We start from the raw sequence: 22,915 nt of genomic DNA, 5'->3' as shown, positions 1-22,915 counted from the left end.
TATCTCTTTGGGATCAATGTGTGTGGTACCATTAGTCACTAGTTTTGCACATGCTTTGTCCTACCTTTTAGGTTATGTATGTAGCTGTAAAAGGCCTTATGGTTATCCTTGGCTGTGCATGCTAAGTTTTTTTTCAGAGATGCGCTTAGAGGATTTGGCATGTTGTTTTTTTGCCTGTTGTGGCTGAGAACGGTGCTTTTCCATTATTGGGGCCTTGCCTTTGTTTTCTTGGACAGGACCTTTTTGCATTTATTGTAAAGTTTGTTGATGCTGGATGTCTACCATGGAGGCTTGTTTTTACTTGGGGCTCTGGCTTTGATTCTTTCTGGTACAGCCGAGTCTATAAAATTATGCAAGTGATTGTACAGTGTAAGCTTTGGTGTAATTACCACTTCCAGCTGGGGATAGGGCTTGGAATGCATTCAAACCTTCACCTAGAAGTTTGCCTTGGTGAAGTTTTTTAGTCTGACTTTGCCCTTTGTGAGTTCTGGTGTAAATGCCAGCTCAGAGGTGACTGATTTGTGATCAGATTTAACTAATGTGGGTCTGACAGTTGCGGCGGTGCATCTGTTTGTCATGTTAGTGAGGACCAGAAGTGGTATGTTTGTTCCTCTTATAGGGTATAAACAATTTGTTCCACGGCATTTGAGTTAACAAAATCAAGGAACTTTTGCACTAGTGAGTTAGGGCTAGAGCAGGTTTCCCATTTCATGGTGAGATAATTGATACCCCCCATAACCAGAGTGTTTGAGAATATTTGGATTGAATCCAGTTTGGTTAAGTAGGCTTCATGTGTGTCATGACCCATGGAGGGGAATCTATAACTGTATATGACTTGAATTGGAGTTCTTACCCACAGTAACTGGGCTTGAAGTAACTCCATGGAGTTGTCCACCCTAACTAGACAGGAGGTGAATTTATCTCTAATATAGATAGAAACACTGCCTCATTTGGTTCTCACACATTTGTTTTGAGGTCTGAAGATGTGGAAGGCATTGTAGCCTTGCAAGGCCGAGTACTCTCTGAGGCCTTGAACCAGTTTTCTTTCACTGCACAGACATCTACATCTTCCAGTGATATAAGTGCTTTCAGTGTGTGCAGTTTTGGTTTAAGCTCCTAGCATTTAGCACTATGACCCTTATTTTGTTATGATTGGCAAATTTCATGTCAGTAAGTTTGTTTTCAAGACCTTGCCTAAAAAAGGCACTATGGGGAAGGCAAGAGCTTTTGTTAGCTGCTGAAAGCTTAGTGGTGCCAGGTGCAAACCATCTCTGGTAAAGCAACGAGGTTTGTCGACCATTACTTCCCAGGCTGACAGAAACTGGATCCCCTTTGAATGACACCAAAAACTAAGCCAATTATTGAAATCAGTAATTTTTTGTTTATACTGTGGCATCATTTTAGGTGAGGGTAGTATGCTGCTCAAGGCTAGGGACATACCTGCCTGGGACATATACTAAGAGAGCTCAATCATGTCTCTCTTCATATAGTCCCATAAGGTATGTCTCAGGCAGTTCACTCCAGCATGAGCTATGACAGAGTTGTAAAGGTACTTGGTACTGAAAGACCTGAGTCCATGCATGATCTGATGAATCCTGGAACCAGACAGGCAGTTGACCGTGACTTTCTCCTTGTCCAACCTGGTGAAAGAGACATCCATGTGTCTCACTATGGAATCTCCAATGACAAGAAAATTTGTTTTTTGAGTGTTACACCTTAAGTGCTTGGCAGATGAGACACTGATATTACTATGCGTCATGGGTGCTGTGGGAACTGTGTTAATTGTAGCAGTCTTGTGTTTTGGAGGTCTGTGATGTTTTGGTAAGATTTTTGAGAGAATATGCATATGTTGATTTTTGTGTTTGATGCGTACTATGTTTATGAGTAGTGGTACTATGTGCATGAGTAGTGGTAGGTGGGTTGACAACCTCTTCAGTGTTACTGCTTCGAGTGTGAGAGAGCATGGATTCAAGATTCATGGTGTAGATACATCTCTCGCACTCTGTACTAGAGTGAGTTATTAGTAGAGTGTTGGGAGTGTATATGCGAGAATTTCTACACTGCCAAAGGAGACCTAAGTCAACAAGGTTGGCAGGAGAAGCAAGGGTAGTCCAACTATCCATAATGCTAGGCTGAAGTACTGTTATCAAAAAGGGAGGGCTTTACTGGACCAATCGAGAAGGTGCTCAGTGGATGGATATTTCGGCTGTTTTTATTGCTGGAGGTATAATAGGAAACAGCTCATTAGCAAAATTTCTTTGGCTGGAAAAATGCTAAGGATGAGGACTACACTAACGTGCTATAGCTATATCTAAGGGAAAAATGTTTGAATTTATCTGTCCAGCTATGTTACACAATTGTGCAGCAGTGTGCAATGCTGCATAATGTGCAAACAAGCAGAAACCTTCCCAAATGCAGGGCTTAAATACCAGAAGCTAGAAACTTAAAAAAAAAATTAAAAAGGTTCAAAAGACCAGTGAGGATGCTTATTCCAAACCCCAGACCAACCACCTTACACCAGTCAGGTTCCAATCAGCAAACTTCTCTTACCAGAGTGCAGAAGGGCCCTTTCCAATCAAAGATGGCCTGGAAAATGTGCTTGGAACAAACAGCCACTACAAACAGACCCAGATGCAGCAAACCTGTATCTGGACTATGGTACAGTTACTAGCTACCCTAGTTTTGGTGGGTAACACTATAGAATTTCGAACACAGCAGAAAAATACCAGTGAGACACTAAAAATATTTTAAACAGCAGAAAAACAGCAAAAAGATTCTATAGAATGTTTTAGACAGTAAAAAATCAGTTATTTTAAAACTGCTTGAAGGGAAAACCAGAACAAGTAGAACAGATTGCTTTGCAACAGGGAGAGGTACCAGTAACTACTTAACAAACAGTGGAAATAGCAAAAACAGCTACTAGCTACCACTGCAAACAGTGAAAACAGAGATAAAATGTAATTTAACAGGCATAATAAGACAGACAATTGCAGTACAACAATGTAGTTTAGTACACAGTATTTAAATACAGTATTAAAGTAGGTAGGTGGCAAGTCACTGTGGTGGTGGTGCTGCGGTAGCATTGTCGCCTCACAGTAAGATGTCCTGTTCGATTCTCAGCTAGAGGGTCTTCTGCGTGGAGACATGCGTGAATGGGCATACCTTCGTTGAAGGTTGTGCGTCAGGGCCAGCAACTCGGCACTTAAAAATCTACTGTCAATCATTAGCGGACCGCAGTTCCACTGTGGCGACCCCTAACCTTGAAAAAGCCCAAAAGACACAAACGTTAAAGTAGGTGGCAAACAATAAAAAGTGCAGTAAATAGTACAATTATGCAAAAACAGGCAACTTATGGTTTTGGGAAGCGCAGAAGCCTCTAATCATCTGGTATCTTAGGTCAGAGATGTGTCTGGTAACCCACTTCTGAAACCTGCTCAAACGCAGGGCTTAAATGCCAGAAGCTTAAAACTCTAAAAAAAACTTTAAAAAGCTTCAAATGGACCAGTGAGGATGCTTACTCCAAACCCTAGATCAACCACCCTTCACCAGACAGATTCTAGTCAGCACACTTCTCTCACTAGAGTGCAGAAGGGCCCTTTATAATCAAAGATAGCCTGGAAAATGTGCTCAGAAAAAACAGCCACTACAAACAGACCCAGATGCAGCAAAGCTGCGTGTAGACTGTATTACACCTACTAGCTACCCTAGTTTTGGAAGAATGTTTAACACAGCAGAAAAATAGCAGTGAGACACTAAAAAAAAAATGAACAGCAGAAAAAAATGTATATGTGCATGTGTTTATATATATATATATATATATATATATATATATATATATATATATATATATTTATTTATTAATTAATTTATTTATTTATTGACATTTATTAACTGGGAAAGTCCACTGGGTCAGAAACCCATTTTCAATGGAGTCCTGGGAAGAAAAGTTCCACAAATATGACCTAAGTAATGAACATATTAAGCAACAAATTTAACAAAAAAATTCAGATAAATTAGTTAATATGTGCAACAACATATAATTGGTAGGTCCTGCCAGCATGATAATATAAGATAACACATATTAATATATGCACTGAACATCGTACATTTGTAAAGATGAAAATAAGGGTGAAGGTATAGTAAGTAAATATTTATAAAGATAGAGAGATATGTTGAGAGTGGAGGAGGTCTGTATGTTGGTTAGTATGATACGAGAGACAGAGAGAGATTAAAGAGGTAAGTCAGTAGGAAGATGGAAGGACAATGGACAGGATAAAGTTAAGAACTATTAGATTATTTATGGTGGTCTGTAGTTTTGGGTACAGTGACAGAGGTGTTTGTTGAGAAAGTATTTCTTTAGAAATATTTTGAATGCATTTAATGACTATAGGAGGGTGACTTCTGGTGGAAGGACATTCCATCTCCTAGCTATGGTATAAGAGTACAGGCTGTGTCCAGCTCTTTTATTAGGTTTGCTAACATTTATGAGTTGTTTATTGGGCAGAGCATAGATTTTGAAGTGGAGAATATGGTTGTAGGATGTTCGGAAGGGTAGGGTAGCTATCTGATGAGTACATTAGTTTACGGGATAGAGTTAGTTGGGTGAAATCTAGGTAATGTTAGAACTCTAGCCAGTTAAGTTTCTTAACAGCTAGACAGTGATGAGACTGATATGGGAGGACAGTTGCAAATTTGGCAGTTTTGTGGTAGCATTCATGGAGTTTGTTTTTGAGGGTTGGTGTAGGTATATATATCTAAATATATATAAAAAGAGAGAGTAAGATACAGCTATATGAAAGGTGACTGCATGATCTCAAAGTCAACATCTGTTTGGTCAACTGAAACAGATGGCTGACAGGTGTGAGGGATTCACATTTCTTGGTTAGGGGAATATTTCCTTTTGCTAGGGACTGTGCGACCTCAGAGTTAGTATATATAATTAGCAGGGGGTGTGGAGATGCAGGGGGCATACCCCCCCATGCAAAACCACTTGGATTATCCCACATCGGGGTAATCCCTGGAGCATGCATAGAACCTGTCAATGTTTCATGTTTCAATGTAAATACATCAATATACCAGTTATCTTAGATTTATAAACATCTATATAACTATATATATAGCTATATCTGTATTTATGTGTGTGTGTGTGTGTGTGTGTGTGTGTGTGTGTGTGTGTGTGTGTGTGTGTGTGTGTGTGTGTGTGTGTGTGTATAGATATTACATATTTGTTTTCTTTTTCATTTGTATGTGTGTGTGTGTGTGTGTGTGTGTGTGTGTGTGTATAGATATTAAATATTTGTTTTCTTTTTCATTTGTGTGTGTGTGTGTGTGTGTGTGTGTGTGTGTGTGTGTGTGTGTGTGTGTGTGTGTAGATATTACATATTTGTTTTCTTTTTCATATGTGTGTGTGTGTGTGTGTGTGTGTGTGTGTGTGTGTAGATATTACATATTTGTTTTCTTTTTCATTTGTGTGTGTGTGTGTGTGTGTGTGTGTGTGTGTGTGTGTGTGTGTGTGTGTGTGTGTGTAGATATTACATATTTGTTTTCTTTTTTATTTGTATAAGACTTTTTTTGAATTAATAGGGTACAGTCTCAAGATATGTGCACTCTCTGAGATGGTGTACAGTTTCAAAAACCCTGGTTACTCCACTTATGGAGTAAAAAAAAAATGAAGGAAAAAATGAGAAGAGGAAGGGAAAGAGAAGAGAAAAGCAAGAGAGGGTGAATAATGGGTTACCTTGCAGCTATCAGCTAAAATTTGCTTTTCATAAGGGATAAGGTTCTGACTTGATTTTAACCAATGACCAACATGCCCTTAACTGATAAACCTGTTATATCCACTGTAATACAGTGGATATAAAAAGTTTACACACTCCAGTTAAAATGGCAGCTTTTTTATATAAAAAAATGAGACCACAATAAATCATTTCAAAGCTTTTCCCACCTTTAATGTGACCTATAACCTATACAATTCAATTGAAAAACAAATAAATCTGTTAGGGAAAAAATATAAAAAATAAAAAATGTGCAATAAGCTGGTCCCATACGTGTGCACACCCTTAAACTAATACTTTGTTAAAGCACCTTTTGATTTAATTACAGCATTCAGCCTTCTTGGGTAGACATCTGCCATAAATTAAAGAGACTCTGATTAACCCCAAATAAAAAACAGTGAAAATAGCAAAATGAGCTACTAGCTACCACCACAAACAGTGAAAACAGAGATAAAATGTAATTTAACAGACAGTGGGCAGGATTCACGAAGCCTCCTTGTAAGAGTTATAACTCATACACGGAGGCTGCAGTTAAACGGAGTGATGTCAGCATGCTCTGCATATTCATGAGAGCATGCTGAATCACACTTAAGGCCAACACGGTCCGTGTAAGACAGTAGGGGGCGTGTCCGTAGGCCGAGCCCTGTAAGCGGACATGCCCCCAGAAGAGGAAAAGTTCCCAAAGTAAACACCCACGACAGAGTCCACGGAAATGTGAATAAACAGAACACAACACATACCCCCACAAACGTTATATATTTTTTTTAAATTGTAAAAATGTTTAACCGTGAGTGCGCTCGTTTGCGCGGGCATGCCCGTAGCGCAGCTACAGTTAGCAGTCAGTGTGAAAGCATATAAGAACTAAATATGCAAAATAAGCAAGGAAGCAATAGCGTAGCGATAGAGATGTTGGCTGAAGAGCAGGCATTCGTGGTTCGAGCCCCCACAACACCAATTTTTTTTTTTTAGCAAAATAAGCAGGAAACAAGTCCCTGACAAATATGTACACATAAAACCACAATTTATGTAAAATGTAATGAAATAGCCCATTTATATTGAAGAAATGTGAGGTAACAAAAGAATAAAAAATGCCAGATGTGCCCACAGCTAAGCTACAGTTTAACAGAGTGAGTGCATCTGCCCGTAGATGAGCAGTGGTTTAACTGGTGCAAAATGAGTGCCCGTAGCTGAGCAGTGGTCTAACATGCTAAATCTATGTGCCCCTAACTGAGCTGAGCGTAATATGCATGCCGATAGCCAAATGAGGCTTAAAGCAGTGTACCCCATTTGCGCGGAGCTGCACACCGCGCAAACAAGCTAACCGACGGGCAACGTTGAGCAAGCCATATCAAAACTGCCTTTACACAGACACACCCCTCAGCATGTCTAGACAGTCATGAAAAATAAAAAGCAGTGGCCAGGTTATATAGGAATGAATACAAACTGGAGCATGACAATGTAGGTTTACTGAAGTTGATACAATTCCAAAATGGCCAATCACAGATATGTGCGGGAAAAACGGACTATATAAGCCCCATAGGCGGGAATACACAGCATAAACTATTGTAGAACTGACCTGCAGGCAGAATGACAGGAGTAGGAGAGGGTAGTTGCTTTTGAGCACATAGGTGGGGTGTTGAGGAGTCCAGGTACATGGTCTGGCTCCTAGTCCATAATCATGAGGCCCAACTCATGCAGGGCCAGGTCCTCTGGGGAGCATACAGGGCCGAGGCATGGGACCGGTTGGCTCATGATCTCACCAGTGCCACAGGGATTCCAAGGACTGGTGAGCAGGTCCATCACCACCATGCGGACCTGAAGAGACGCAAGCAGGACCAACTGAACCTTTGGATCCAGGAGGCCCGGCAAACACCCAACGCCCCACTACTGAGTAAGTTACATTTAATTATGTATGTAAGAAATTAAACTAGCTGATATTATGGAGATGTGTATTCCAATATTACTTCATTTATATTACAGCTGCAGGTGTCTGTTCTGTGAACCGCAGAGCCTATGCCGATAGGCTGGTGCGGTTGCGCCACCAGGCAGGTCAGTAATCCACTACCAGTAACTGTAAAGAAATATAAAAGTATGACAGTCAGCAAAAGAGTGCAGTGTAGTCAGTAAGGAATAAAATGTGCAAGTAACAGTGTGAAAGTGTCTGCAAGTATTGCTTGATTAAAAAAGTGTGTTTCAGCCTGTAAGTTAAACCGAAAAATGAAACTGTCTGACATATATTCTGAAATAAAAATGCCCTACCTGTAAGAAAATAGTACACAACCTGCAGCAGGCTGAAAAGTATAGCTGCAGAAGATGATGAAATCACATGTGTGAAATATATCCCTGTGGAAATACTGAAACATGACAGAAGTGAGACTGCTGGAAAGGATTGTAATAACTACAGGTAAAACATGTCAATAAAGCCTAGAAGTAAGTATCATCCTGAATAGTAAAATGAAAGCAAGTGAGAGAGTTTGAGAAAGTGTCATGAATTCAGCAATACAGTAGTAATAACCCCTGAATAAAGTATACTGCAGTCAAGACAGAATGAAATGCATGTGAGATTCAAAACCAAACAGCGAAATCTGTTCAAAGTGTTGCTGCATCTGGAATGTGTATCCCAAAATCTGGATATGTTGCTCTCAGTCTGCAATATGCAGATAGGATGATTGTCTGATATACCAAACATCCACACTTGTCTACAGCTATATAAAGCAAATGTAGCAGGATGATGTAGCTGAACAAAGCTAGATATGAATGTGTATGAAGAACAATAAAATGCATATTGATGTTGCAGTAACAGTCCTATCACCAAGTTGAAATAGTTATCATATAGGAAACTGTAGTTAGAACAGTAGTGTGTATATAACTGTAGCTATTAGAAATGTACAGCATATGTATTGTTATTCGAAGGTGTTAATATTACTTTCTTTACCCCACCCTATAACCACATATAACCCATTCCACGTGAAAATGGTATGTGCAATCACAATTAACACCCCTGGACGTTTGTCCTGTTGGGTCATATATATTTGCATGTCCGTTGATGCATCTGCCCTGTTCATACATCCACACCTGATGGCCTGTTGCCATCAGTTAACCCTGCATGTTGTTGGCCTGTGTATTTCTGTTCAAATTACGCATGTGTTATGCACGCTGTTCAATGGTGTGAATATCTGGGTGTTTGGTAAATGGGAATACTAATGCATGCTGTTACAACTAATTGTGAATGGTATTATATGTCACTAACCCAAACCGTTATGACATAATGCAAAACATAGGACGACAGGGAAGGCGGGTTCCAGCGGACCCACCTCTCCCACCTCAGCTGGCGAGTGCACCTGGCACTAGTGCCGAATCCGGACCCTCCTCCGGTGGCTCTGTGCCACCTGCAGGTGGAAGCGCTGCAGGGGATGGGGCTCGCCCCCCCTCTGCAAGTGTGGCCGGAGGAGAACCACCACTCACCCTCCGTAGCGTCCGGACTGTGGTGCGTAGGGAGATTCGGGACTCTGTTCTCGAGCCCCTATGCCAGCTCGAGGCACGGGTGGCACAACTAATGGGCATGCCTGTTGCCTGGCCTACACAGCCCCCAGCACAGCCCAGTCCTGGGCAGTGAAGGAACAGTGGCAACTGCCTATGTGTGGGGATATCAGTTCCACTGTTGCCATCTGTGGGCTCATGGGCTCTGGATATCCAAACCTCCATCCCCGTCAATTGTGTAACCCCCCCACATGTGTCATACACCGCCCCTGTATGCGTCTTGTTTGTCTTGTCTGTTTACCTACCCAACCTACCTCCCCAGCTGTACCGACTTCCCTCACCTGACATACCACTCTCACCTGAAAAAAAAAAAAAAAAAAAAGAGCACTCTGTACCCACAAAAAAATTACGCCCCATACATAGCTGCCCATTCCGCACACATGTCTGCTGGACATGGAAACTATCAATTACAATTGGCTGTACAAGTATTATTGTTGTCCTGACACCTCTCTCAGGGGTGGAAGGTATCAAATGTCACACCAAATTACATACATATGCACAGCTGTTGCTGATGAAGAAATGGGCAGCTATGGGCCTTACCTACATCCCTCCTGCACATCCCAAGCTTGTTTCCCTACTGTCTTACCCTCTTTGTGACCCCTTTTTCACCACTTTCCTGTCTCCTCATTTTCTTTTCTTTCAAAGAAAATAGCGCGGGTGTGCGCCAGAGTAAGCACCATTACGCGGTTGTAAGCAGGTGTGCGCGTGTGTGCGTGGAGCTAACCGCCAGTGCGCATGCGCGAGCTCCACGCAAACCAGCGCTAACCCGGTTACAACTGCTTAAAAGTGCCTTAGTCACTTTGATTGACAGGTCCTATACTCAGTTCAAAAGCAAAATAAAATCCCACTGTCAGTCCCGAACCCAGGACCTTGGAAACACTAGTCTGTACGACCTACCACTAAGCCATGACTCTTATACAAAAGCATTGTGCTAAAATAAATATAACATGTAATAGTAGGGATGAATGTAAAGGGAATATAGGATGTGTAGTACACAAAGCATGTCATTTAAAATTACTGTCAAAACTACTGGATTTCCATAATAGTAGTGTGTGAACAGAAACAGCCATGCTAGTTGGTAGCTTGTAGATAATAAGGTCAGTTAAAGTACATATATAAATGTATGTATATGTACATATATATATATATATAAATATATATCTATATATAGTTGTAGGAGTCATTGTGCATACACACTTGCTGCAGGGAACATGAGAGAGGAATGGAGAAATGTGAATATACAACACAGCCTGAATCATGAGAGAGATACTAACCTTTACACTCACAGAACACTGTCCACAGCATACCAGCATGGTCACCGCCCTCACAATCTGAAAGGGCAATGCCTATCCCACATACCCTTTTATAGCACTGACCTGAAATCACAGTGAGAACTGCAATCAGTACACAACTGGCTGTATGCAATTAGCAAATGCTGGCTTACAATTGGTGCAGAGGCCATCACATGGACCTATGCAGATACCTACAAAAGCATCCAGTGCTAACACTCCCCACATGCAATACATTCATTGCATTGTCTGTAAGCAGACAGAGGGAGAGCGAGAAGTGAGAGAGAGAGAGAGAGAGAGAGAGAGAGCAAAAAAAAAAAAAAATTATACACTGTGACTCTGTCACCCGAAGCTGTCAGCACTGACAGTAGCAGCAGCAAGCAGAAGCAGTGGTAATGCAACCAGCTGCGACAAACACAGGTAATGCAAAGTAGCAGGTTAATAGTGTGCATACTGTGAACCCTCCAAATGTGTCATAGGTCTGTATCCATAGGTATGTCCATGTGATATGTTGTGTGTACTTAGTTCCACCAAAAGGGGATGACCATACATTACATGTCAATCAGTCTTAGGCCATGATCCTGGCAGCAGTTGTCTGTGCGTTGGCCCAGCAATGGCTGTAGTGACTGCTTTGAAAGGTCAGCCAGGTTCAAAAGGCAGGATCAGCCCATCCCAAAGGCACACTGGCTGGGAACAAGTGTCTGCAGGTACCCGATATCACTGCATATGCATCCCATACTGCATAATTCCATAGCTTAGCAGACCAGGCCCGTTATGCATATGATGTGGTAATTCCCAGGGTCAGTCGAGGTGCCCCCTTAGTGGTGTGGGACCACTGTTGCTGTATGCCACTGTCCAGGTACATATTCTGTAGTACGCCAAGATAAATTATCAGTGTTATATGCGGTTGTATGTCCTCTCGGAGTGCCGGTAGCACACATCCAGGGATACCACGAGGTTACAGTGATGCTGTGTGTTCTTCTCTGCTGAGGGCGGCCCTCACCTGGACATGTGAGATGATAGGGAGGTTACATCCAGCTGTGATAAATATTTCAACTGGTGGGTGAGAAGGAGGGGGGATACGTGCACCGAACATGTCTGCAAGATTGTTGCCAATATCCGTGTGTTTGGTGAATGTTAAGTAGGTGTGTATTAACACAGAGCATATCTGAGGCATGTGGTCCATATGTGTAACATAACTGAAGAAGGCCTTGTGGTCATCCATAGTGTTTGTGTCCATTTCCCTCCCAGAGTAGGCCGTGGCCATTGTTATGACGGACCGTAGCGTAGTACAAGTGCTGACCACAGATGCCTTCCCTTAATGTGAATGTGCTCTGTCCTGCAGTAGCCTCCTGCTATTGTTATACAATCTGCCTCTGTCTGGGGTCCACCGGACAGGATGCCTAACCTTTGTGCATAGGGTCTGGGTTAGAAATGTGTGTGCAAGTTCCATGCAATCTGTGGCATGTCTGTGGTAAGCATTTGCAAAGGGGTCAGCAGTGTGGCTTGTGGCTTCCACTGGCCCAGTGTGCTGCATGGATACCATCTCAGTCCCAGCAAGTGAATAACTGTCTAATCACATACATATCAAAGTAGTCTACTGTGCTGGTGGTGGTGGTGGGATATGTATATACAGGCCGAGTAACTTCTGTCCACATCACAGTAGTGGACGGTGTCCCACATACAGTACCTTGGGATGAACCCCCAGAGTGAGGTTGTGCATTGCACCTGTCAGTGTGTGCTGACAGGTGGGGCATGCTACTATGTTGCGTGGAATGTGGCAGGTATTGTTGCACAGGTGTTGGCTGAGCACTGATATCTGGCCATGTACCTGTGTATCCACCACGACACACACACATGCAACATATGGGAGAAGTAGTATATCACTACACATGAGTATCATGTATAGTATGTGTGCCATATATTGCTGACATGGTCTGCTGATATCCTGTGTGTGTTCTCTTCCAGGGAGATGGCGCGACAGCGTAACCCCGCCTACTCTGTGGTGGAAGATGAGGAGATCCACCAGAGCCTGGTGCGGGAGTATGACATCCTGTTTTCCCACACCAGTCAGAATCAGCAGGAGAGGGCCACACTGTGGCAAGACCTTGTCCGTAGGGTAAATGATATTGGCACGCATAACAGGATATATGAGCAGGTACGACATCACTGCAGTGATTTAATCCGAAGTGTCCGGCAGCATGCATCAGATATCCACAGGCAACAGGTCGCCACAGGAGGTGGGGTGGCCACACATCCCCCCCCTCACCAGACTGGAGGGGCTACTCCTAAGTGTTGTGGCTCCAGCCCCAGAACACCAACAGCAGTACACCTGCATTATGATGGAGGCTGGTTCCACACAGCAGCACGACATGGAGCGTGCAGGTAATATGCAATATGTACACTTGACTGTTCTGTACACTGTATCATATGCAATATCAATGGCACAGTTGTGCCCACTGACATTAATCTCATCATTTCTGCAGGTCCCTCCAGGGTTACAGCAAGGCAGGCCATCCATGCTGGTGAGTGTGTTTAACATAACCTATAATAGTCCTGATAATGCTAGTAACAGTAATGTAACTCAGTAGTGCTCTGTGTGTATACTGCAGGGTGTGCATGTGTGCATGTGTGCAGGTGTGCCTGTGCCCATGTGTGCATGTGTGCATGTGTGCATGTGTGCATGTGTGCAGGTGTGCCTGTGTCCACGTGTGCATGTGTGCATGTGTGCCTGTGTCCACGTGTGCATGTGTGCATGTGTGCATGTGTGCCTGTGTCCACGTGTGCATGTGTGCATGTGTGCATGTGTACACGTGATCACATGTGCATGCGTGCATGTGTGCATGTGTCCATGTGTGCATGTGACCACATGTGCATGTGTGCATGTGTGCATGTGTCCATGTGTGCATGTGTCCATGTGTGCATGTGTGCATGTGCCCACATGTGCATGTGCCCACGTGTGCATGTCTGCATGTGTGCATGTGTGCCTGTGTGCATGTGTGCATGTGTGCCTGTGTGCATGTGTCCACGTGTGCATGTTTGCATGTGTGCCTGTGTCCATGTGTGCATGTGTGCCTGTGTCCATGTGTGCATGTGTGCATGTGTCCATGTGTGCATGTGTGCATGTGTGTATAAGTGCATCACTGGTAACAATGTCTGGAGACTGTAAACTGTGTTTCCTGTCTTCCTCCCACAGGTTCTGGGGCTGCTCTGGTGACCTGCAGCAGGGAACCTGAATCCTGTGCCACGGCTACTGGTAATGATGATATTTGTGTAATGGTACAGGAAGGTGTGTCAGGGTCTGCCATTGGTCAGCCAATTGACAGTACACAGCTGTCAACCCCATCATTGCGCACAGTCATCCTGCCTGTACATCCTTTGTCACCATTGTCCCTAGGTGATGGACAGGATACAGTGGGCATAGACCAGGGTAATGTGGTACCTGTGGCACATGCATCCCCACACAGCAGCCATGGGCAGGGTCCTCCGATGGTACCACACAGACAGTTGCCCATGGGTTCTCGTGGGAGCATCCGTGGGCACTGCCTCTGGCCGACGTGCCCAAAGAGGTCTGTCAACCTCAGCTATGTTTCGGACTGTCATGCAGGCACAGTCACGTATGGAAAGGTACACCAGACAGGGTCTGAGGGAGCTGAGAGCATGTCGCACAGCCATGACAGACAGTATGCGTGACATTGCGGATGCTATCTGTAACTTCACCGATGTCATAGACAGATGTTGTGGGGACATATTACAGCAGTTCCACAACCAGATGTCCATGAGCCAGGGCAATGGTGGGCGTTTGCGGCGTCAACGTGGCCATATGCCGGCAGCAGCAGCAGCTGCCAGTCGGCGCGGACAACAACAGGCTTGCGCATGCCCCCATAGTGCCAGCAGCAGCCCCAGCAATGCTGGGACTGTGCTGTCATCGGAACGCCCCAGGAGACCACGTCCATGTGGCTCTGGACACTCCCAACAGGGACTCGTGTCCAGTCAACACACTCCCGCTTCTGATGACAGTACCCAGTCTGGCTTTGTACTGGATATGGTCCGTAGCACCCCTGCCAGGCACAGGTACCATGTCCGTGCACACAGACACTGATCTGTATGGCCTGCCAGGTGCAGTCTGTGGCTGTCCACAAACCCCTGTATAAGGCAGCCATGAGGTGGAAATGAGTGCGTGCATACACACATGTGAAATGTTAACACCTACGGCGACCACATACATGCACACACTGCACCAACACTGCCCCACCCTGTACTGCTGCCCCTCACCAACACACATACACACACATGTCAATTGGTGGTATCAGTGGCTGACTCAGGCATACTTAATCCACACCCTGTGCATATAATTACACTGTGCCACCTCCTGCAATCTCCAACATCATTGCGGGAACAGGTAAACACGTTGCTGATGCACAGGGTGACTACATAGAAGTGTATTAGTAGTATCATGTTAGTAACAGTACAGTGTGCTGCTATGACTGTGTGTTTATCCCAGCATGCCTGCTGCAGTAACTGTATGAATGTCCTGAATTGTTATCTGCACCCATAGTACATACCAAAGTATAACAGCTGCACATAATTGCATGCCGGTGGTAAGGTTGTCAACAGATAGCCGCATACATGGGTAGCACAGGGGGAAAGCTAACGCAAGTAGTGATATGCAATGGTGGACATGTACAGTAATGGTGTCAAGTTGCCCACAATGACTATGCCATGTGGATGTTCGCTTGTAGATATGTGTGCAGTACCTATGTAATCCAAATCACAAATAAGTATGACATAATATCAGTTCTACCATGGGCATCTGCGCTGCGTATTCCTGGGTATATGTTGATAGTGCCTACATATTTGCATTGTTACTTACTGTTATTGTTACCCCTTCTTTGTTGTATAATGCACTACTTCCAGCCCTGTTTACTGTAGCTTTGTTTGCATGCATGTTCGCTTGGGGTTCCCTGGAACACTGCTTACACCTGCAATGCAGAGTTACAGTGCTTCTGTAGACTTCTAGTGACATCTGCATAGCGTACGATACGTATGTCAACTTTACACATGACAGAACTTCACTGTCTGTCCTGTACACATGTACGTTGCCTGTGACACATTGCACACGTCTTACCTGGCATTTACCCACGTGTGCAGTCATATATGTCAGTGCTATGAAACAGTAGCGGTGCACCCACAGATACACACCTTCAGTATGTTGTTCCCCATTGGCCCTATGTGTTGGTACTCACCAGGGCAATCACACTACTAGGGTAGCATGTGCAAAGGAAACCTGTGAATCACCTCTATGGTCCAGTTGTGGTTTATGCAAGTCATGTGTCAATGTCACAGCTGCCACATGTATGCAGTCAGCCGTCACCCTTGGCCAGGAACGTACAACACATGTGTGGGATGCCACCACACAGCCAATCTGGGGACTGGTCTCTCTAAACCCAGTAATGCCATACCCTGTCAGGTGGCATGTCATATATACTACATCCTGGACAAACGTCAACCCCAATCCCTGCTGCTACTATTGATAATACCCCTGAAGATGTTCCTGATAGTTTTGACCAGTTCTTTACTGAGACATTTCAGGCCCTAGCTAGCCATCTACCTCCTAGCTCCCCTGGTCCTGAAAGTAGCACCCCTAGAAAACTACTTGCTCAGCTGCCAACCAGTCGCCACTTCACTTCTCCATACCTTGATTGAAACAGTGAAACCCACTACACTTTCTGCTGATCAACTCCCTGCCGAGTACCTATCAAAACCAAATGATGCTATTGCTTACCCCGTCTCAAAGGTAATCAAAGGAACCATGGTAGAATCTAACTTTCCCACCATCTGGAAAATGTCATATGTAATCCCACTTCACAAAGGAGGCAGTTCTACTGAATTCTCCAATTATAGGCCAATAGCTATACTCTCTCCACTTGCAAAGATTATGGAAACTTTCGTCATAGACAATTCATGCACCACCTAATCCAAAATCGCATTATGGCAGACACTCAGCATGGCTTACGTCCTCATCACAGCACTACTTCAGGCCTCCTAGCCTTTACTAACACCATAAACCATACTTGCAACACTAATTATATATCCTCAGCCCTCTTTTTGGATCTTTTCAAGGCATACGATATGGTTGATCACCAACTTGTACTCCACACCCTGCAAACACTGTCTTGATACTGGAGCCTTCCAATGGTTTTAATCCTACCTGCATGGTCGACAGCAGGCTGGCCTCTGGCAGAACAAACTCTCTAACCTTCTACCTAACACCCTCAGAGTACCACAAGGCTCTATACTAGGGCTCTTGCTGTTCTCCATCTTCATTAACGACCTTTATACTGTCATCCCAAAAGTCAGTTTTATCCAATATGCTGAAGACTCTACTCTGATCTGCTCAGCCACATCTCCAGTAGAGTTATGGTCAGCTACCCAGACCACCTTTAATACAATAGAAAACTGGCTTTCTGAACATCGTCTGATCCTAAATCCCAAATAAACTAAACTGCTGTTATTTCACCAACACGTAGGTCTACCACTTTCACAGTTACCATAACATCAACTGATGGCACAATAATCTTCCCTGACCCATCTCCAAAACTATTAGGTGTCATCATAGACAATAATCTCATATGTGACCTACATGTTAACCAGATTATCAAAGCCATCAATAGAAAACTAGGGTCACTTTACAGAATTAAAGCCTTCCTAGCCCCTCCAGCTAAAGGTGCCATAGCTCGCTCACACCTTGTTTCAACCCTTCTGTATGCATCCCCTCTACTCTCGAATATGAACAAGACTGTCCTTAACAAACACTCAATTTGCTACAACCACATTGCCAGGTTTGCCACTGGGCTGCCTTTTAGGACACATCATTGCATCAATCTAAATCAGCTTGGTTGGCTTGCAATACCCAGCCTAATACAGTATAACCAACTGATTATGGCCTATAAAATCCTCTATAATCCAGACAATACTCCTGCACTTCAAATATTATCACCCCCTATAACAATCCTAGACCGCTTCGATCCTCTAACAAATTACTACTTCAGACTAGCAAGTTTAATAACACAGCCGGTGATTCTCTCTTTGCAAACCCTGTAAGTAGATCCTGGAACTCACTTCCAGCTGATATTACCCTACTGTCCACCTTAGGTCAATTTAACAGTAGACTCAAACAACATTTGTCACTTAACTGGCTATGACAATATATCAAGCCTGGCTAACTCGAATGTGTAAAATCTGTGAACCACTTTACTGTGTAATTTTAATTTAATCCTGACTTGTGCTCAGGACTAACATTAACCTGTGGAACATGTTTGACTTGCTTACTTATGTAATCTCTGTAAATAATCTGTTTGTAATATGTAATGCTAGTATTATGTAATGCTGTATCTGCTACCCTCATAGCTTGTCTCCACGGGCCTCCCCTGGAAATGGACATGCATCCAGTCGGACTATCCCAGTCAACAAATGTAGGATAAATAAATAAAATATATTACAGTGACTACAATACAAGTCAGACATTGACACGCACTGACAGCATGCTGAACACACTGGGGCATACGTGGGGACTCAGAATAGCAGCCTGCCTGGGCATCACACACCTCCGCAGCTGGCACACAGGCATATATTCCATCGGAACAGAGCACATGCCACACATGGCACGCACATCCCCTGTGCCACACACTCACAGCCTGTAGGGCTACACAACACACCTGCTACAGACGTGTCAGGTACCTGTCTTGTGTGCTGCACTGGGGTCCCGCTCAACAGGCTGTATCTGGTGAAGGTCACAGTGATATGCCTCAGGGGCACTATGGTCCACCACAGCACACATGCATACAGGTCAGTCAGAGGCATGGACAGATATGACTCACTCATTGACCATGCCGGTATGGCTGCCTGAGACATACCTCCCTGGACTACATGATAGGGAACATAGAATGGATCTCTCAGCATGTGGCACAGGCCAGTATGAGCCTGATGTTGGTTGCCAACATACCCTCACCAGGTATTCTACCACTATATGTGGGAAGGGTGTTGTATGTCTACATTATGCTCAGTCTCCACTGTCATTCATAGGGTATCCACTGGCTGTCAACGTGTGCTTACATGCTAGGGAAGCCACAATGATGTGCAAGGGTCATCTTGCACGTGACACCCATGGCCCGATGTATAATGGCAAAGCTCCTTGGTACACACATACTGCCTTATGCTGCAGGACATGGTTTACATAGCGACCTCCGTGGGTATCACACAGGTTAGGACACTAACAGTGCTGCTACACAACAACAGCAGTGTACACTGGAAGATGCATGCACCAGACACTGCCCTCAGCACGGTGAACTGCAATGTCTGTGCAGTACCAGATTCATGATTCATGGCTCACAGGTGTTACCCATCACTGACAGGTTATGCCCCATACCATGACTGTCGTCCCCTACACATGTAACAAACATGGATAGGGGGGTGGTATCCCAAGGTAACACAGATACACACACCTCCAGGTTGTTGGCACAGCACAAACCATCAAGGCCTACTCATGTGCAGCTAACAGTGTATCGGACTGCCATCTGGTTCATAGCCTGGCACACAACCCTCCCATACACAGGAAGACCACCTATCCTCCATAACAACACTGGCAATATGACAGTCTCAAGAACTGTGTTTATATGGCCGGACTGCATCCAGCCAAACATTGTGTGTGAGCATTACTGTAGCTACAACACACTAGTGGAAGGGTTCACAGCATGTGGTCACTGAATTGCAGTGGAATGACATGTTACCACTACCACAACAGGTGGGAACATGCAGCACCTGTACATCGACTACATGTACACTATATGGCCCAGACCAGATGTGTATCCCCTGCTGTAGGTCTTTCACCATAGACACCCACACTGTATAGAGACATACCACGTGCGGACCCTGCACAGTAAGACACAGTCATATTGGTATACATTGCAAATACCATTTATCCACTCGAGGCATGTGTCAGACATGGTAACTACTGCAGGTCACAGGTATTTATGTGTATGTGTCACACACATACATCATGTGTGCAATGCCATTGCTGGTTTAGGCAATGGCATGCATTGTTATGTACAAACACCCACACAAGGTCATACTGTGTGACACAACCACACGTGACAGTGGTGGGTTACCAAAACATACCTATCTGTACTCTGACAATGGTAATAGACACAGTAGCAGAGCACACTATTGGCATTACTAGCCAACTAGCCCTGTTTGGCTGTGCTGATAGTGTGGTGACATCCCCTGTGTTTACTGGGGGAGTATGCAGCATCTGGTGTATTGTAGTATTTGCCAAAAGGATCTGTTCTCTCACACTTGCATTTACACACACTCTACTACCCCCACACACATGCACACTTGCAGGATTCATTCCCCTACCTAACTAAGTCATGACACGTGAGAGAGACGCATTAGCAAAGCGCACTATTCGGTTTACAAGATAGTTTCTCTTCTCTGGCTATACTTATAGGGTGCTGACAACATCAGTATTTTGAAAGGGTAATGTGCATCAGGTAGTGTGATCTCCTGATTGCCAAAACTAGCATGTTTTTCATACGGAAATGCACACACACAAACTCCCCACACCCAAACACACACACATGCCATTTACAGGTTTTGAACTCCTACCTAGCTACATTACGATACTCGGGAGAGACGCATTAGCAGAGTGCACTATTCACATTACTGGGAGGCTTCCCTTCTCCTGCTGTACTTATAGGGTGCTGACATCATCTGTGTTTAGAAAGGGGAGTGTGCATCCTGTAGTGTGCTCTCCCAGTTGCCAAAAGGGACATTTCCCTCACACAAACACTAACCCCCCTCATCCAAACACACACACTTGCCATTTGCAGGATTCAAACCACTACCTAACTATGCTATGACACTCGAAATGGACGCATTAGCAGAGCGCGCTATTCGCATTACTGGGAGGCTTTCCTTCTCCTGCTGTACTTATAGGGTGCTGACATCATCTGTGTTTAGAAAGGGGAGTGTGCATCCTGTAGTGTGTTCTCCCAGTTGCCAAAAGGGACATTTCCCTTACACAAATTTGCACACACACAGTAACCCCCCTCATCCAAACACACACACTTGCAGGATTCAAACCACTACCTAACTATGTTATGACACTCGAGACGGACGCATTAACAGAGCGCGCTATTCGCATTACTGGGAAGCATTCCTTCTCCTGCTGTACTTATAGGGTGCTGACATCATCTGTGTTTAGAAAGGGGAGTGTGTATCCTGTAGTGTGTTCTCCCAGTTGCCAAAAGGGACATTTCCCTCTCATAGCCTTTCACACACACAAACCCCACTCACCCACACACACACTGAGCATTTGCAGGATTCGAACCCCTACCTAACTATATTATGACACTTGAGAGAGACACATTAGCAGAGCGCACTATCCGAATTACTGGGCATCTATTCTGCACCTGTAGTATTTCTAGGGTGCTGACATCTTTATTTCTACAGAGGTATGTAGATGTAGTACTACCTGTCAGGTGGGGGATAGCATATATATGCATTTGCAGCCACCTACGTCAGGGTCAGATATGCACATCACACTGGCAGGTTATGTTCTATACCATGCTTTGGGACCACAGGACCTGTAACACACAACACAACCAGTCCAGAACACCACACCCACATCCAGGACACACACTTAGCTTCCCTGGGAACAGTGCCAGGATATGCAGGTATTCACATACACCATTCCAGTTGTTAACATCAGGTACAGGCATATTGTGTGTGAGAACTACTCAGGCCTCTACCACTTTACCCTACAGCCACTACAATTTGTGGGTCCATGTGCTATGGCAGAACCATGCACCACAGCCACATGGATGAATACATATTGCACCTGTCCATCTGCAACGTGGGTACTCACTGTTCCACACCAGAGGTAGACCACCATTGTTGATATCTGACCATACCCACCTTTCCCTGGACATCCATATCTCATCTACACCCCCAGGCAAGGTTGTCACTGCACACAAACTGTGTTTAGCACAAGCAGACTCTACACTTGTGTAGACTGGGGTGGATGACTTCAGAGGACCCATGCTGGAGGACTATACTGGCCACTCAGCATAATCCTTGACAATTGCATCCTATGAGCATGTGTACAGTTTGCATTGGTCATGCTATCCCACATATACCCATGACTGCTTCACAACAAGACACCTGTCAGCTGTACACCAGCCATACATGCGCTGTTCAACAGACAGAGTGACCTAATACATTGCAGAGCTGTAGCCCACAGAGGGAGGACATCTGTGGACAGTTCCGGCATGGCACTTCATTCACACATACTCATTACAACACAGTGTTGACAGTGGAATCGTCCAGAGAATGCAGATAGGGCTCCCCTCAGTCTGTTACTGACGGACACCTACTGTCAGAGATCCTCAGCAACCCTCTCACAGCACACACCGACAACATGGCTGTGGCTTAGCACATTCAATCCCTGAGACCTCCACGGTGCCCCTGCTTGACAGAGGCACAGCTCACTAGCCTCACATGTTGCCTTCTGTGACCTACTTTACAGTGGCACAGTAGCCTACTATCCTGGGGATGCAGATGCCAAGCACACTCTGGCTGAGCTGTCATTCCCTGGGGCAAGAAGCCTAGTATTGACCTCTACACCCATATGTTCAATTGTCGGATGCACAATATTTGTTCTGCTGTTCTACTGTTTGCAGGTCTTTATTGCCATAGCATTCCCTGTTCCTATGACCAACTTGTGTATCTGTAGCAGATGGTTGCATATGATGGCGATCCACTATATCACTTATGTCTCTGTGGTCATTTACTGTGTGCACTGGGCTGATTGCTGTGTTGTGGTTGGTTCCTGGACTGACACGTACAAATACCAGATATGTGTAGCCAACTGCTACACGGAGATATGGCCCAAGTGTGTGAGCATCCCCAGTTCAGCCTTTTCATGGCATGTTGTCTGACATATGCCTCATTTATCAAAGTGTGCGAGCATGCCCAGTGTGAGCTTTCCATATGTTGCACTCTGAAGTCCACCACATATTTGGGTGTGTGTGACCTTCGACAATATCGCACGTTTATGATTGTGTGTTGGGTGTCATGTTGTGTACTAACTGGCCAACTGCTTCATGTCTGCCACAACAGGGATTATACTGTGCCTGCAGGAATTGCATGGGATACTTTGCAGACAGTTCTCAACATACTTTCATAATGACCTAACACTGTAGTACCGTATAGTGTACTGGTTCGGTACTTTCACTGTGGTGGACAGTATCC

This window comes from Protopterus annectens, chromosome 4.part1 (genome assembly GCF_019279795.1).
Source record: "Protopterus annectens isolate FY-2018-M chromosome 4.part1, PAN1.0, whole genome shotgun sequence".
NCBI lineage: Eukaryota > Metazoa > Chordata > Ceratodontiformes > Protopteridae > Protopterus > Protopterus annectens.
Note: the sequence above shows the minus strand (reverse complement) of the source record.